Raw genomic sequence first — 13,587 nt, 5'->3', positions numbered from 1 at the left:
ATTGCTGGGAATAAGTGAAATGGTGCAGCTAGGGATGCTGAACAGAGGGCCCGAGGACATGGTGACTTATCTTTGAATTTCCTTGGAGCTTATCTTCAGGCTTCATGCTGCAACTGTTCTCTTGGCTTTGTCCCTGTTAATAGTCATCCTTGAATGACTCTGAGGGTGTTGATCACTCATCTGGTAGGATTATTCCCCAGTGTATGTGTTCTGATCCCCCAGCCATCATTTATATATAGACCACCCAAATCTTTTAGTGATATGTCTCAAATTTGGTTATTTTCCAAAGGTGGCCATGAGGCGTAAACACAGCTTCCATGGAGAATTTTACTTCTCGTCTGGTCATCTTAGACTCATCTGCCTTCCTCAGCCTATTCCAAATTTATTCTTTTAACCGAAAACCTCAGATCGTGCCATTTCTCCCATTTTTTTTTTTCGAGGACACCAGGGATGGGGCATACATGACTGTGCTCTGGTCATACTCCTGGCTCTGTGCTCAAGTTTCACATCTAGTGGGTCTCTAGGGACCATAAAAGATTGCAAGAAATGAACTGAGTCCTTCTTGCTTGCAGAGAAAATGCCCTGTCAGCTATACTCTTCCTCTGACCCTACGCCACTCTTCATCAGGCCCATGCAATTTCTCCTCTTATGGGCTTTATAACCCTGGACAAAGTTTGTATTTCTTAGAGTCTTGTCTATTCCCCCTTTTTCCTCTCTCTAACTTCCCATTGTTTCCCATCGCATCCTTCAACCCCCAGCCACTCCCCCAAACAACCACAGTTGACAGCATCTTTAAATTCAGAAGTTTTATTAACAACCATTTAACTATGATGCATGTCTTTAATTTGAAAAAATATATTAGAATAAGTAAAATGTGTATGGCATTTCAGTGTTTGCCTAGGACCCCATCTGGTACTTAAAGTGGAACGTACAATTCCAGCTCTCACACTACGTAGCCATAGCAGAGAGAGATGTCCTTCTATTTTTCCCTCTCAATAAAGAACTTCACTTTCCCTCAAAGCTGTGTGTTTGGCACTGTTCTCACGCTCCTGCTGAGCCTTCCTTTTCATAGCCTCACGCTGTGGTCTCTGCTCTTTGGTGATGGGCTTTGACATGACAGGCTCGGGAACATTGGGCTTTCTCCACCGAATCGGTTGGAAAGGGAAGTCTTGGAGGAGAAACTGACTCTGACCTTTAGGTGACCACTGCTGCTTGTTCACAGAGACAGGAGGGGGCTCCCACCGGAGAGAAGTGCCAGCTGCTATCTTGTAGGGAGCAGGTCTAGGTGCTGCAGGGTGAAGAATTGGCTGGCTACTAGGGTTCTGCAAACCTGGTCGAGATGGGTTGGTTGTAATGAACTGATCAGGTTTGGCAGAACCAGACAAAAATGCAGTGGTTGACCGTGAAGAATTGGCAGCATTTGGCTGAGGTGCATTGGTAGGGCCAGGCTTGGCAGGGTAATCTGCCGCAGGAAGTTGTGAGGTCACAGATTGTCATCTCCGAGGAACAGGTCGAGCTTGTGGCCTCTCCATGTTAAGAAACGGCAAAGGTACCAATTTGACCTTCCCAGGAGGTGGCAGCTCAGACTGGGGTGGAGATGAGCATTTTTCAGCACTGCTACTTGGTTTGTGTGCTTTGACCTGAGTTTTCTCAAGGCCTTTTCCATCCCATGTAGCACCTAGCCATGGCTTGACAGCTAAGGATGGCTTGACATCTTTAAGCTTCTTTGAGCTACTCAGGACCTGGGAGGAAGAGAATCCAGGTTTTGGATCACTCTTCTTCCCCAGAACATGAAACACTTGGACAGAATCCAGCATGTGTATGCCTAGGTAGAGGCGGGGCTTTTTAAAGGCCTCTTGGCAAAGCTCAGGTTGACTTTTCTTGCGTTTCATCTTACGTTTGGTGGGCTTTTCTTCTGCCTTTATCTTGTTCCCTGGCTGCTTACACTCGTTAGCTTTCTTAGAATTTTCTCTGGTGTTTTTTATCTTCTCCTGCCCATGGCTCTTTGTCTTGCTGATCCTGCTGGAGGCAGCTTTGTGAGGTTTGCTGTTATTTTGGCAATGGTCACAGGACACCTCTCACTGACTGCAGCATTACGAACAATCCCAGCCCCCCATAGCAAGCATTCTCGGACCTTTGGCTGGATTTTGGCCTTGGTTTCTCCCTCAAGAGGTTCAGAAGACTCCCTTTTGTTCTTCCATTTTGCATGGGAGGTCCCCTTAGTGCTACTTGAATTTTCTTGCACCTGCTCAGAGTGATGGTGTCTGTGGTGTTCATTATCTGCAGATCTTTTCATTGATATAGGTCTAATGGAATCGGTAGGTATCCAGAGGTTTTGAAAGCCCAGTTTTCCTCTGATCAAAATTCTTAACCTTTTGTTCCTGAGTTGGAGTTGGGGTAAGCCCCACGTTACTTTGGTCTGGAGATATTATGGGAACTTCCCCAAATTCAGGTTGGGGATTATGCTCAGGTCTTTGAATCCTGCTACTGCAACATGTGGGCAATTTGGAAATTTGTGTCAGACCAAATGTCTGACCTGAAGGTATCCATGCCAGGGAAGTCTCCATCCCCAGTAAATTCATCACTACAAAGGAAGGAAGGAAGAAATCAGTCCCTGCGAAATGAGATATTCCCTCCACAAAACTAGTGGTGCAACAACTGTGCACCTACCAGCAACAGGCAAGGCATGTTACTGGGTATTTGACGGATAATGGACAAGGCCCTGTGCTTGAAGATTGGAGGTAAATGTTGTAGTTCTTACTGTTTGTCATGTGGTGCTGTTGTTTTTTGGTTTTCTTTGTATTTGAGTTTCTTTAAAAATAAGAGACTTGGGACAGAGGGATAGTCCATTTGGTAGGGCACTAGCTCTGCGCACAGCTGACCTCAGTTTGATCTTTCGTATCCCGTATGATCTCCTAAGCATCTTCAGCAGTGATCCCTAGCACAAACCCAGGACTAATCCCTGAGCACTTCGGACTGTGACACAGATTCAACCTCCTACAAACAAAAGCTTTTTTTAAAAGAAAATTTACAGTCTCTCAAACTAATAAATGCCATACAGAGCTTAGCATTGTAATGTATTTTACTCTCAATTTATTCACTTTCATGGAAAAATAAAAGGAGATTAATATCATATAATAAGAGTATGAAAGAAGTACCAATTCAGCATGATATTTGTGCTGAGGTAAAGTTTTTAGGTTTCATGATTTGAGACAGAATCTCTGAACCACAAGTGTATTCAGAACCTTGCTGTTCATTAATGGAAGGGAAAGTTAAAGAGGTACCATTACAATAAGAGTTCTGAAACTTCTTAAGAAAATAACAAAATACTAGTTTAAGACTTGTATTTTACTTTTAGCGTGGTAATTATGGAGGACTGCTGAACTAGAACAGTGTAAAATGTGGCATTCCCTGCCACAGAGGCTGGTTGGAATTTGGGGGATGGGTGGTGGGAGGAATATTGGGACCCGTGGTTGTGGAGAATGGGCAATGGTGGAGAGATAGGTACTACATCATTGTATAAATGAAATCTAAGCACAAAAATTTGTAAGTCTACAACTGTGCCTCAAGATGTTTAACTAATAAAAATTAAAAAATATATGAAATAACTAGGGAAAAATGTGGCATTCTTTTGTGTGGTCCTGAAGTTTCATTATATGAAACCTAGATATCCACTATACTATCATAACTTCCAATTTCCATTAGCAAATCTTATGTTGAGTGTGAAAGTAACATGTTGTAAAATGAGTGAGGGGAGTAAACATGAACTTAGTTTAGTTAACTTCATTTCATAAACTTAACAATCTCAGTGTATTTAAATACCACCTGTCTATGGACAGTTTTCCTCTTTTTTGACCCCAATTTTTGAATTTTCTTTTCCTCCTCTCAGTTTAACTCACCTTGATAACTCGATTCTGTGATGGGTTGAGGTGACACAGAGAAGTCGATTCCAGAGGAAGTGGTTGGTGTTTGGTTATTTGGGGGCCGGACCTCCTTCAGAACCATAACCATTTCTCTAGATGAGTTGCTGTAAGCTTGGGGGGCAGAGCCATTTTGTCCTGTGTATGACATGGAGTCATAGGACTGCAGGCCAGAGAGGAGAGTTCCCAGACCTCCTTGATGATTGTAATACACCTGGCTTCGGTCCTGGTAGGGAAGTGACAGACTTTGACTCTGATATGGATACCGAGACGGTGTTCTCTCAACAAGACTGGCAGAAAGTGATGGGTACACAGACACCGTGTTGTAGGTATCTAGGGTTCTCTCATAGCAAGCTGCCTTAGACATAGAAGAGACAGTGGTGTCTTGGTCAAGGACAGTCACAGAAAAGTCTCCCATAGAAGACTTCTCTTCAGCATTTCCTGAATTATCCCATTCCAAAACACTAGTATAGGAAGAAGCTGAGGCGGATATATGACTCTGGTTTAAACACTCCAGATAGCATTGTTGTGCTGAAATGTTGGTGAAGTTAGACACTACCCATCAGTGGTTGGAAAGAGGTGCCAGAGGCTGAGGGCAGGAGCCAAGCAGAACTACCAGCTGGAGCAGATTCTCTGGAGTAGTTGCAGACACTTCCTGTTAGGGAAGCTGCATCGTTCACCACGGGAAGGGAATGCTTCCGAGTATGTGAAGTTCCAAATACAGATGGATTTTGAAAATTTTCTGTAAGGAACAAGAGGGTGATGAAAAAAATCTGTGAGACTGATAATCTCCTTCAATGCTGAGAGGAACAATATGAACTTAAAATTTAAGCCATCGAGATGCTTCTAGTACCAACAGTCAAGTGAGTTTCCAAAATTCCAACAATTTGGGGTGATTCAAAGCCTGGAACCTTTTGGCACTTTGTATATTTGATATCGTGTGCCCAAATAAACACAGAACTGTAGAAGAACCAGGTGATCTTGTCTGTAACTGGATTTCTTGCTTACAGATAGTTTCTCCTTACCCTAGCTATGCCTGAAACTTGCTCTCCTATTGACCCATATGTTATTTCCTATAAGGGAAGCTTTTCCAAACTAGGAAGTCTAAGAGAATGGGTAGCTTTCTCTGGACAAGAAGAAACCTGAGGGCCAGAAATGACAAAGCGACTTCATGTTTTCCAATCATTTTTATTGGGCGCGGTAAGGAGTAGATTTTGGACCAATAACTGACAGTGATCTTGGGCTCTTTCTGGCTCTACACTCTGGAGTGACCCCTTAAAACATTCAGAAGAGTGTATGCAGTGACAGAGATTCAACTAGATTGGCTGTGTATAAGGCAAGTGCCTCATCCCCTCTCCAGTACTATCTCTCTGTCCCTTATGAATTTCCAAGTTACGGAACCTAAGCATGTGGACTTTTTTCCAGGACTCTGCATGATCTCTACATTGCAGAAATGGTTAGGAAGATACCTTACTTTAATATAGGCATTTGGGGTCTTTACCACTATTACCATTGTAATCATCAGGTTTCCATTTGACTTGTGCAATGAATATCTGTTACTTACGGTTCACTTATGACTTAATCTTGTTGATGCATAGAAGGTTACCCTGAGTTTTGATCCACTTCAAAAATGACTACTTGAGTTTTTCCCAAGAAATGTTTTTGGAAGGAAAACTTTATTGAAACTCTGTGACTTAAGTTGTTTTTCTAAAATGTAGTTACTAATAACTCTAAGAATAATAATGCATACATGAATATAATTTTTACATTTCATGTGGTTTTCATAGGAGGAAGTATAAAGAAAACATAATGAAAAATATGTATCACAGAACTGAAAAAGAAGTATATAGATATCAATGAAATCTGGGCTCTGTAGCAAGCAGCATAGTACAGTAAGTTATTGAGAGCAGACCCAAGAGTAAGCCCTGAAAAACAGTGGATGTGGTTTCAAACAAAACCAAATAAAACAGACCAATAAGTTTATTAATAAATTGTTCCACATATGCAATATGAAAAGTATATTCTATTCTAGAAAAATATGCTAGCCAAAAAATGGAATAGAAGGTGATTTTTGAGTGCACACTGTACCAGTCCATCAAACAGAAAAGATTTACCAGTAACTACATAACAAAAAGAAAATAGGAATAAACATGATTGTATTTCATAGTCAAGAAAAGTTTTAAATGAGTAAAATACAGAAAAAAACTTCGTAAGTACAAAAAAAATTATTCTCATCAATACCTTTGCATATTAACCAGCAAACAACACCTGTTAAAATAGCATAAGATTTCACTTTATCACACAAGAAACACAAAAGACCATTTAAAAAGTGATCATAAAATATTACAAATTTACTTTCAACACCTAGATTAGAATTATCTTTATCAGTCAGGAAAAAGTTCTTCTCAATATTTAATAAATGAGCACCAAAATCCAATAAAATATCTTTAATGTAGGAAAACTCAGAATTCACAAATATGACAAAAATGTGTAATTAAACATGTGATACTTGATTTTTCTATGTCCTCTTAGGATCTAAAAACAGAAGTTGACTATTATCAAACTACTCTCATAGTAGGAAGAAAAAATCTCATGAAATAACATTTGTAAAGATGACAAGCAGCTTTAACCTGGAACCTACTTACCACACAAATGAATCAATTCTCCTGATTCAAGTTAGAATAAACTATTTTTAAAAAATTTTAACAGGCTGCCTGTACATGTACTTAAAAACCAGAACGTAATAAAAACATTGAAGATTTATTGTCTTCAACCCCCCTAGATAACCACTATTAGCTATATATGGGAAGCATCATCTCTAAAGCGTGTTTATATTCCAAATTGTCAAGTACCAAGTACTGTGTTGTAAGAGATAATAAGGAAAAAAGCCAGCAAGGATGGCTTTCTGATAAACTGGTTTTCCTACTGGTACCCTAATCAAGGCATAGTATACTTTCTAGTCCTGGCATTTTTTGAAGTAAATTGCTTTGACTTGTTCTCAGTGTATTTATCTCAGCATATTTAATATATATTCTTTCTTTTTTGATTTTAAATCTTTGGTTCTCTTCAACATTCTGTCCAAATGTTTTGCCCTTCCTTGATAATCGCCGTCCATATTCTTTCTTTCTTTCTTTCTTTCCTATTTTATTCTCCCTCATATCGTCTTGGTTCTATTGGTCCATATTTGAAGAAAGTGATCCCAAACTTTCTTACCTTTGAGGGCTTGCCTCTCTACCGCAAAGCACTCCACACTTTCCCCATGCCCCATATTTTCTAATTACCTGGTTTAATTAGAAAACTAAGATAAATGATTATTACTGTGTAATAGCACTATATTTAAAATACTGAAGTATAAATACAAGTGGAGAGACCATTACAGAGAAAACATGCTAGTATATATTAACAGTTTTCCACAGCATCTACATTTTCTGTTTCTGTCAAAATTCTGTCTCTGATTTATATTTTTTCAATGGATATCATGTAAAATTCTCTATTAAAAACAAAAAGAAAAACAGAGAATCAACACTCATACATATATATGTGTATATGAGCTTGTAAACATTTCTAAAATATAATGTAATCAATGAGGAAAAGCACTTTGTATATGAGAGAACGAAAGCCAATGTCAAAAATCACACAGCAAATGTCCAAGTCAAGCTAAAATGAGGCTTATAAAATTCTACTTGAATACTTTCTTTCATTGCTACATGTTGTTTTTACTTGACTGCTAAGTTTAGGGATGATATATCTAATAAAAAGCGTTGAAATGTATTATTCTTTACCTGCCATAGTAAGAGAAGAGGAAATACCGATGAAAGGTAGACGAGAAGAGGAGACGGTACGAGAGTATGTTTGAACACTGAAGCGGCTTAAGACCACAAGTGTCCAGTACAGATGACTGGTCACTGGTGATTGGTCATTGGTCACTGGTCACTTGCCATGATGATTCAAATTTGTTTACAAACAATTGCATGGGGACCCCAGATTCTACAAGTTGGTAGTTGGATGCGTGGGAGAATGATGTCATAAAGTAGGCAGTTGAAAGGTAGAGGCTAGCAAATCAGGAGGTCAGATTCCCAAGAAGAAGACCGGATTGGATAGAGAGAGGGGTAGAATGAAGCAGGCTAGGGAGATGGAATCCTAGAAGACAGTTATAACAGTTTCACCTTCGTCAGACTCTTCTGTTAGAAAAATACTCCTATTATACTCAAGAGCTTAGCTATTTCATTAATCAAGAAAATAACGAAGTAATCGTTTATATTGCACTGTTAAAGAAACAACATTTGGTATTACTAGTATATTTTAGATAAGGTTTAAAGCACAGCGGGTAGGGCATTTGCCTTGCAGGAGGCCAACCCTGATTCCGATTCCTCTGCCCTTCAAGCTACCCAGAGTATCTTGTCCATATAGCAAAAGCTTGGGAAGCTAGCCATGACGTATTCGATAGGCCAAAACCAGTGGCAACAAGTCTCACAATTTCTTGTAAGATGTTACTGGTTCCCGCTTGAGCAAATTGATGCATCGCGGGAGCATAGTGCTATAGTACTATGATTGAAAAAAAAAATGGTGGTTTCTTTCAATATGACAACACTTACTATGATAAGTTTTAGATGAATCGAGATGTGTTAAAATGTAAATATAAAGGTAAAGGTAAAGGTAAATGCCCTCCCGTTGATCGTCGATTTGCTTGAGCGGGCCCAGTAACGTCTCCATTGGAGACTTTGATGTTACTGTGTTTGGCATATCGAATACTCTCGGTAGCTTGCTGGGCTCTCCGAGAGGGGTGGAGGAATCGAACTCGGGTCGGCCATTTTGGCCGCATGTAAGGCGAACGCCCTACCGCTTGTAAATGCACTGGTATCTTATTTGTACAAAACAAACAGTTGTTCTCAGTTTAAAACTATAGAAGATAAAGAAAAACATATGCTCATTTGTGTCAAAATTTTAGAATCTGAAAGAAAAATTTAAAATTCAAATTACGTGATCAAAAAACAAGTAAAACCAACAAATTCTGGCAATTAATATGATAGGCAAAGTATGAATGCTTTTAATAAATTAGTGCTGTGAAATAAATCAGTATTTAGCTAGTAAATTTGTATAGAAAAAATAAGCATAAACCATGATCATATAATCTGTATTGAAAGAAGTGTAAATGACTAGTAAACACAAGAGCAATTTCCTTTTTTGAATTTTTTTTTTGTTTCATTAGTGAAACACCATGAGGTACAGCTGTAGACTTACAAGTTGTTGTGCTTGGGTTTCAGTAATACAATGATCAGGTACCCATCCCAGCACCAGTGCCCATTCTCCACTCCAAACAATCCCAGTATCCCTCCCAACCCCCATCCCCATCCCACCCTGCCTCTTTGGTAGGGCACTCCCTTTTGTTCTGTGTCTCCCTTTGGGTGCTGTGGTCTGCAGAAGAGACATTGGGTGGCAATCCTGTTCGGTCCTTAGACTACTTTCAGCAGGCATCTCCCTTCCTGGGCAGATCTTCCCAGCACCCTTTATTGGGTGCTCCCTTCTGTATCTGCGCTGCCTTTACCCCTAGAGAATGCAGTTGGCCTCTAAGCCATGGAGTGAACAACCTGATATTTATCACAGCTGTTCTTGGTTGTTAGTCTCTTATTTTGTTACTTTATGTTACCCAGATGAATGCAACCTTTCTATGTCTGTCCCTCTCTTTCTGACTCATTTCGCTTAGCATACTATTTTCCATGTAGTACCACACAAGAGCAATTTTCAAGCTCACTAGTAGACAAAGAGCACAAATTAAAATGAGAAATTAAAATTTCCCCACAAATTACAAATAATTAAAAATCAGGTAGTATCTTTTCCTAAAGATGATCAATATATCCTAGATATATCAAAGAATCTAAGAAAAAGTATGCCATGAATGTATAAAATATATGCAGATAATTTATTTGATTGGACCCCAGACTTAGTATAGGGGTTAAAGCAATTACCATGCACAGAGTCAACCCAAATTAATGGCTGGCTCCACCAGGAATGACCCTTGAGCACAGAGTCAGAAGTCCCAAGCACCACATACTATGGCCCAAATACCCCACAAAAGGAGTAATAAATTTATCACTTATTACTATAAAATACAAATGTATTATAAAGTCCATTATAAAATGCATTATAATTTTTAAAATGTATCACAATGTACAGATTTCTATACCACACATATCACTGCTTAGACAATGTAAGTAAATACTATTAAAAAACCATCTTCTTGGTCAATAGCAAACTATCTAATAATTTTGGGGGCTTTCAAAAATTATATAGGAATTAGCACCCTTACCCTCTATGTTGCGAGATCGTTTCGGCCCCAAGACCTCTAATCATTCGCTTAACCGGATAAAACTGCGTGGGTGGTCGTGCGAGAGCGCCAGCTATCCTGAGGGGCGGAGCAATAGCACAGCGGGTAGGGCGTTCGCCTTACAAGCGGCCAACATGGCCGACCCGAGTTCGATTCCTCTGCCCCTCTCGGAGAGCCCGGCAAGCTACCGAGAGTATTCGATATGCCAGACACAGTAACAACAAAGTTTCCAATGGAGACGTTACTGGGCCCGCTCGAGCAAATCGACGATCAACGGTAGGGCCTTTACCTTTACCTTTACCCTCTATGTTACTCAAGTATCAGTTATATGTTTTTCTTTTCTTCCTTTTTTGTGGCGAAGAGAGCGCACCCAGATGTGCTCCGGGCTCACTTTTGACTCTGTATGCAGAGGTCACTTCTGGAAGGCTCATGATTCTGGGGATTGAACACAGATTCGCTGCATACAAACCCTCTAGAAATTGCACTAACTATGTGGCCCATATGTTTCTTTTTAAATAACATTTTAATAAAACATTTTAAATAAATTTTTAAAAAAACATTTTTAATGAAATATTTCATTAGAAAAGATTAATGTAGAGAAATACTCTTTTAATGATTAAAGTAAATTTAAAAATTAGAATAATACTTGGTAAAGCATAGGAACACAGCAGAAATATATGATGAAATATATGATGGTATATATCTTATTTGTAAATATGTAACTGTAACACATTGTACTTTTCCATTTCAAGGATGAGATGAATACATAGAGTAGATTCGTTCACTCACAATACTATATTCTCTCCTGGATGCTTTTTAAAACTACTTGCCAATGTGCCTGTTTCTAAACTTTTTGAGTACTATAGCCCTGTTTGCTATTGTTAGATCTTTCTCTTCTTTTATTTTTACTTTATGTTCCAATCTTAATGGTATCACCGTCTACTCAGTCAACCTATCTAAACCCTAAGGTCTCTTCCAATTTCTCCTGCACAAGTTTCTGCTTTCTGACAAAAGGGAGGATCTCGGAACGCTGACATAAATCTAATAACCAGGGCCGCAGGAGATAGTGTAGTGCTTATGGAACTTGTCTCACATGCTCTCAATTTGACTCCCAGCACCACCTGATTGCCAGAGTATCAAAGACTGTATAGCCTCAGAGGACCCCAAGCACCATGGACACGTTTTCTGAGAATTGCCTGTGGGGCCCCCACACCTCCTGAGCATTGCTTTAGAGACTCTCTCAGCAACCAAAAAATATATAGTGTCAGAGAAACATGTACTTGTCTTAAATAGGGACCCTCACTTTTGGTGAGTTTCACAAGGAAATATTGCGTGAAAACGTAAATCAAAAATCAGGGGAGACAGTGTAAATCATGTGAGTACAGATCATATATTTGGTGAAATGTGTTAAGATTCAGATGCCCTAGTCTTCGCACCAGGGATATTCCTTCAAAAACACCCCCATTTTACTGGAAGGGTGCTAGAACATTATATGACTGAAACTCAATTATGAACAACCTTGTAACTGTGTATCTCTTGATGATTCTAATTATTAAAGTAATGTTTTTAAATGCACCCATCAAAGTTACCTTTTTACCACTAAATGGGAAAGATACTTTCTAATACTTATCCTCACCAAAAGCTCAACAGAGTGTGACGATTGCCAAAAAATGTCCTCCCTTGCATTTTTGTCATGATACTTATTAATACTTAACTCTTCGGTTTTTTCCCTCTTCTCATGCAAATCTTTAGTCTCCCTTGCAAGCTCCTCAAACATTATCCATTCAATATTGTTGCTCTTTGCCACTGCTTCTCTTGACTTCTTGTCCGTGAACTGATTCTAAAACATAACATACCTGCAATTACAGTATTCATGCCAGAGTCAAGCATTGATGTATCTTTCGGTTTAGCATTCTTCAAGCTATTGGCACACAGGTGAGTAACATTTTTTTTTCCTACTGAGAACACAAAAATAGATATGCTGGTTTTCAAAGTTCTATCAGTAGTCTGAGCTACCAATTAAGGATATATATTTTTAAATTTTTATTGAATATCTGTGAGATAGACCATTACAAACTATTCATAATTTGCTTCCAGTCATACAACGATCCAACATGCTTCTCTCCACTAGTGTAAATTTCCCACCACCAATGTCCCTGGTTCCCTACAACATCCCCCAACACCCTACCCCACCCCCAGCCTGTCTCTATGGCAGGCTCTTTAAATTCTTTCTCTCTCCTTTTAATTTTGTGCATTATTGTTCTCATACAGGTACTAAGAGGTCATCATGTTTGTTCAAGGAATTTAGTATTTTTATTGGGGGTGTCACATCCGGCGATGCTCAGGAGTTATTCCTGGCTCTGCACTCAGGAATTACTCCTGGCGGAGCTCAGGGAACCATATGGGATGCTGATATTCGAACCCGGATCGGCCGCATGTAAGGCAAACATCCTACCCACTGTGCTATCGCTTCAGCCCCGGAATTTAGTATTTTTATCAGGAAGGTAAGGCTGGAGTTGCTTTGAGGTATGGACATGACTGCTGCGGCTTCCATAAGTACAGGGCAGTGAGGGTGGGCTGCCCATCCTGACTCAGAGAAAGCCTAGAGATTTCAGTCACAAAACCCGCATATCCGAAATTTCAGCTGTTGTATTTCAGTGAAATCCATCCTGAGACGATGTAATGAGACTAGGGCATGGTGGAGATTTTGGTTTGTGGGAGCAAGTGGCTGCCCTGAGTTCTGGTTGCGTGGGCAACAAACTAACCTGCCTCCCTCCGATTTACCCTAGTATGTTCTGCCGTGTGAAGGTCCAAGGTTAACTGTGACTTTTGATCTCTTTCAAGATTTATTTATGGGTCACTTAAGCAAGATCAATACATTAGCTTGTATAGCTGAGCCAGGGGTGGTTTGTGAACATGACTCCCACATACCTTTTTGGGAGTTTAATTTCTTGGGAAACTTAGTCCTGAGATGTTGGGATCCAGCCAGAGGCACAGTGGAAATCTGGGGTTATCAGGCAGCATGATGGCACCATTAGACTGTAGATGCACTCACCTCGAGGGTGCAGGTTGACTTCCTGGAGGCACTGCACCCCCAGACTAACAAATATTCATTGAATTAATGAACGAATAATCAACATTTTCAAAATGTGTCACTTTATTGCATTTTAGAAGGGTAACTTCTAACAGGGAAATCATTTTCATGGTATAATCAAGACCTCCGGTTCATTCTTAACATATTTAATAAAAGCTACACATTTTGGAAATTCATACAAAGAAATTCTTTATATTATCTGTCTTCATAATCTACTTGTAAATTACTCAGATATCACCGTTTATACC

The sequence above is a fragment of the Sorex fumeus genome, unplaced genomic scaffold, assembly GCF_029834395.1.
Source record: "Sorex fumeus unplaced genomic scaffold, SorFum_2.1 ptg000032l, whole genome shotgun sequence".
NCBI classification, from domain to species: Eukaryota; Metazoa; Chordata; class Mammalia; order Eulipotyphla; family Soricidae; genus Sorex; species Sorex fumeus.
The sequence above is the reverse complement of the archived record's forward strand: the minus strand, read 5'-3'. Positions refer to the sequence as shown.